The sequence below is a fragment of the Oncorhynchus nerka genome, linkage group LG24 (genome assembly GCF_034236695.1).
Source record: "Oncorhynchus nerka isolate Pitt River linkage group LG24, Oner_Uvic_2.0, whole genome shotgun sequence".
NCBI classification, from domain to species: Eukaryota; Metazoa; Chordata; class Actinopteri; order Salmoniformes; family Salmonidae; genus Oncorhynchus; species Oncorhynchus nerka.
In genome coordinates, this window is record NC_088419.1 from 19,655,729 (window position 1) to 19,661,201 (window position 5,473).

The window sequence follows — 5,473 nt, forward strand, 5'->3', positions numbered from 1 at the left end:
GCTGAAAATAAATGGGACGAACTGAAAGCACGTATATCCTACCAATGGGACATTAAAAACTGTAATATCTTGAGTTTCCCCGAGTCGTGGCTGAACGACGACATTTAGAACATACAGCTGGCGGGGTAAACACTCTTCTATCTGCAGGACAGGACAGCAGCCTCTGGTAAGACACGGGGCGGGGGCCTATGTATATTTGTAAACAATAGCTGGTGCACGATATCTAAGGAAGTCTCAGGGTTTTGCTCGCCTGATGTAGAGTATCTCATGATAAGCTGCAGACCACATTATCTACTGAGAGAGTTTTCATCTGTATTTTTGTAGCTGTCTACATAACACCATAGACCGATCTGGCACTAAAACCGCACTCAATGAGCTGTATTCCGCCATGAGCAAACAGGAAAATGCTCATCCAGAGACGGCGCTTCTAGTGGCCGGGGACTTTAATGCAGGGAAACTGAAATTCAATCAAATTCAAATTTCAATCAGCATTTTAAATATGCAACCAGAGGGGAAAGAATGCTAGACCACATTTGCTCCACACACAGAGATGCGTACAAAGCTCTCCCTTTCCCTCCATTTGGCAAATATGACCATAACTCTATCCTCCTGATTCCTGCTTACAAGCAAAAATTAAAGCAGGAAGCACCAGTGATGTTTTCTATAGAAAAGTGTTCAGATGAAACAGATGCTAAGCAACAGGACTGTTTTGCTATCACAGACTGGAATATGTTCTGGGATTCTTCCGATGGCATTGAGGAGTACCACTCATCAGTCACTGACTTTATCAATAAGTGCATTGAGGAAGTCGGATGTCGCAGTGTTTGCAAACTATTACAGACTACAAAGGGAAGCACAGCTGAGAGCTGCCCAGTGACACGAGCCTACCAGACAAGCTAAATAACTTCTATGTTCAGTTCGAGGCACGTAACACTGAAACATGCGTGAGAGCATCAGCTGTTCCGGACGACTGTGTGATCACATTCTCCGCAGCCAATGTGAATAAGACATTTAAACAGGTCAGGATTCACAAGGCCGCTGGGCCAAACGGATTGCCAGGATGTGTACTTTGAGCTTGCGCTCTGGCAAGTGTTTTCGCTGACATTTTCAATCTCTCCCTGTCTGAGTCTGTAATACCAACATGTTTCAAGCAGACCACCGTAGTCCCCATGCCAAAGACCACTAAGGTAACCTACCTAAATGATTACCGACCGGTGCACTCACATCTGTAGCCCTGAAATGCTTTGAAAGGATGGTCTTGTCTCATATCATCACCATTATCCCAGAAACCCTAGACCCACTCCAATTTTCATACTGCACCAACAGATCCACAGATGATGAAATCTCTATTGCACTCCACACTGCCCTTTCCCACCTGGACATAAGGAACACCTATGTGAGAATGCTATTAATTGACTAGAGCTCAGCGTTCAACACCATAGTGCCCTCAAAGCTCATCACTAAGCTAAGGACCCTGGGACTAAACACCTCCCTCTGCAACTGGAGCCTGGACTTCCTGACGGGCCACCCCCAGGTGTTAAGGGTAAGCAACAACAAATCCGCCACGCTGATCCTCAACACAGGGGCCCCTCAGGGGTACTCCCTGTTCACTCATGACTGAACGGCCAGGCACAACTTCAACACCATCAATACGTTTGCTGATGATACAACAGTGGTAGGCCTGATCACAGACAGCGATGAGACAGCCTATAGGGAGGAGGTCAGAGACCTGACCATGTGGTGCAAGGACAACAACCTCTCCCTCAACGTGATCTTGACAAAGGAGATGATTGTGGACTACAGGAAAAGGAAGACCGAGTACGTCCCCATTCTCATCGACGGGGCCGTTGTGGAGCAGGTTGAGAGCTTCCTTGGCGTCCACATCACCAACAAACTAACATGGTCTAAGCACACCAAGACAGTCATGAAGAGGGCACGACACAACCTATTCCCCCTCAGGAGACTGAAAAGATGTGGCATGGATCCATAGATCCTCAAAAGGTCTTACAGCTCCACCATTGAGAGCACCCTGACGGGTTTTATCACCACCTGGTATGGCAACTGCTCGGCCTCCGACCGCAAGTCACTACAGAGGGTAGTGCGTACAGCCCAGTACATCACCGGGGCCAAGCTTCCTGCCATCCAGGACCTCTATACCAGGCGGTGTCAGAGGAAGGCCTTAAAAATTGTCAAAGACTCCAGCCACCCTAGTCATAGACTGTTCTCTCTGCTACTGTACGGCAAGCGGTATCGGAGTGCCAAGTCTAGGTCCAAGAGGCTCCTAAACAGCTTCTACCCCCAAGCCATAAGACTCCTGAACAACTCCTTCTACCCCCCCCACCCCCCCCCCCACACACACACACACACGCTGCTGCTACTGCCTGTTATTATCTATGCATAGCCACTTTAATAACTCTACCTACATGTACGTAATTAACTCGGCCCCCCGCACATTGAGACATTGACCCACATATAGACCAGACCCACTATTGTTATTTACTGCTGCTCTTTTATTATTTGTTATTCTAATCTCTTACTTTTTGGGGGGGATTTTCTTAAAACTGCATTGCTGTTTAACCCTCCTGTTGTGTTTGTTTCATGTTTATTAATTCTGTGTTCCTGCTCCAAAATGACCACCCCGTTGTTGCTGATTATAAATCCATAATAATACATATATTTTCATCTAATGTTGTGTTAAATCTTTTTATCAACTGAAGTTATTGTGAACATTACAAGTTTTGAACTTCTATTTGCTATTCATTGCCTGTAGGCCTCACTGACCTGAGCTCATACAACTCGTTAATTTGAATTTTAAAAAGCATAATGTATGGATTATTTTGACTATAACAAATACTCAGATGAAACATATTGTGCTATTTATCACTGACTACTTTGTGTCAAAGTTTAACAAGGACTATCTCCTCCTCATCAGTGTCATTATCAAAGATATGATCATGAGCCTCACATACACTATATCATTTGGTCATTGTGCTGCCACAGAAGGAATTGTGTGCAAGGCCTCAAAAAAGCTTCATATACCAGAGCTGTGAGAAAAGTTCTATATATTATTGAAACAATGTTGTGATTGTTTGTGAGAATGCCAACAGGTGTGGTTCCCATTGGGGAAAGATTATATTGGGGAAAGGTTCCCGAGGGGCTTGCCATGGAAGCCATGAAGGGGAGTGAGGTGTGTGTGTGCTCAAACATACATGCATGTGGGGGTCTGGGAGAGGAAGTGTGTCCATCTGATGAATGGGCATGTGCCTTAACTCAATTTTATACACTCATTTTAGTCTCACCCATTAATTTCTAATGACCAGTCATTTTTGACCTAGAACACCACAGGTGTACAAAAGTTAAATAAAACACCCCAAATTTGATGAAAATCATCCATTTGTATTTTGTGTGTTCAGATGCCCTGTGTGGACTAAGTCGTGGAACCTTATTTACATTTAAGTCATTTAGCAGACGCTCTTATCCAGAGCGACTTACAAATTGGTGCATTCACCTTATGACATCCAGTGGAACAGCCACTTTACAATAGTGCATCTAAATTTTTTAAGGGAGAAGGATTACTTTATCCTATCCTAGGTATTCCTTAAAGAGGTGGGGTTTCAGGTGTCTCCGGAAGGTGGTGATTGACTCCGCTGTCCTGGCGTCGTGAGGGAGTTTGTTCCACCATTGGGGGGCCAGAGCAGCGAACAGTTTTGACTGGGCTGAGCGGGAACTGTACTTCCTCAGTGGTAGGGAGGCGAGCAGGCCAGAGGTGGATGAACGCAGTGCCCTTGTTTGGGTGTAGGGCCTGATCAGAGCCTGGAGGTACTGAGGTGCCGTTCCCCTCACAGCTCCGTAGGCAAGCACCATGGTCTTGTAGCGGATGCGAGCTTCAACTGGAAGCCAGTGGAGGGAGCGGAGGAGCGGGGTGACGTGAGAGAACTTGGGAAGGTTGAACACCAGACGGGCTGCGGCGTTCTGGATAAGTTGTAGGGGTTTAATGGCACAGGCAGGGAGCCCAGCCAACAGCGAGTTGCAGTAGTCCAGACGGGAGATGACAAGTGCCTGGATTAGGACCTGCGCCGCTTCCTGTGTGAGGCAGGGTCGTACTCTGCGGATGTTGTAGAGCATGAACCTACAGGAACGGGCCACCGCCTTGATGTTAGTTGAGAACGACAGGGTGTTGTCCAGGATCACGCCAAGGTTCTTAGCGCTCTGGGATGGCGAGATCATGGAACGGGCAGTCCTTCCCCGGGAGGAAGAGCAGCTCCGTCTTGCCGAGGTTCAGCTTGAGGTGGTGATCCGTCATCCACACTGATATGTCTGCCAGACATGCAGAGATGCGATTCGCCACCTGGTCATCAGAAGGGGGAAAGGAGAAGATTAATTGTGTGTCGTCTGCATAGCAATGATAGGAGAGACCATGTGAGGTTATGACAGAGCCAAGTGACTTGGTGTATAGCGAGAATAGGAGAGGGCCTAGAACAGAGCCCTGGGGGACGCCAGTGGTGAGAGCGCGTGGTGAGGAGACAGATTCTCGCCACGCCACCTGGTAGGAGCGACCTGTCAGGTAGGACGCAATCCAAGCGTGGGCCGCGCCGGAGATGCCCAACTCGGAGAGGGTGGAGAGGAGGATCTGATGGTTCACAGTATCGAAGGCAGCTGATAGGTCTAGAAGGATGAGAGCAGAGGAGAGAGAGTTAGCTTTAGCAGTGCGGAGCGCCTCCGTGATACAGAGAAGAGCAGTCTCAGTTGAATGACTAGTCTTGAAACCTGACTGATTTGGATCAAGAAGGTCATTCTGAGAGAGATAGCGGGAGAGCTGGCCGAGGACGGCACGTTCAAGAGTTTTGGAGAGAAAAGAAAGAAGGGATACTGGTCTGTAGTTGTTGACATCGGAGGGATCGAGTGTAGGTTTTTTCAGAAGGGGTGCAACTCTCGCTCTCTTGAAGACGGAAGGGACGTAGCCAGCGGTCAGGGATGAGTTGATGAGCGAGGTGAGGTAAGGGAGAAGGTCTCCGGAAATGGTCTGGAGAAGAGAGGAGGGGATAGGGTCAAGTGGGCAGGTTGTTGGGCGGCCGGCCGTCACAAGACGCGAGATTTCATCTGGAGAGAGAGGGAGAAAGAGGTCAGAGCACAGGGTAGGGCAGTGTGAGCAGAACCAGCGGTGTCGTTTGACTTAGCAAACGAGGATCGGATGTCGTCGACCTTCTTTTTCGAAATGGTTGACGAAGTCATCTGCAGAGAGGGAGGAGGGGGAGGGGAGGAGGATTCAGGAGGGAGGAGAAGGTGGCAAAGAGCTTCCTAGGGTTAGAGGCAGATGCTTGGAATTTAGAGTGGAAGAAAGTGGCTTTAGCAGCAGAGACAGAAGAGGAAAATGTAGAGAGGAGGGAGTGAAAGGATGCCAGGTCCGCAGGGAGGCGAGTTTTCCTCCATTTCCGCTCGGCTGCCCGGAGCCTTGTTCTGTGAGCTCGCAATG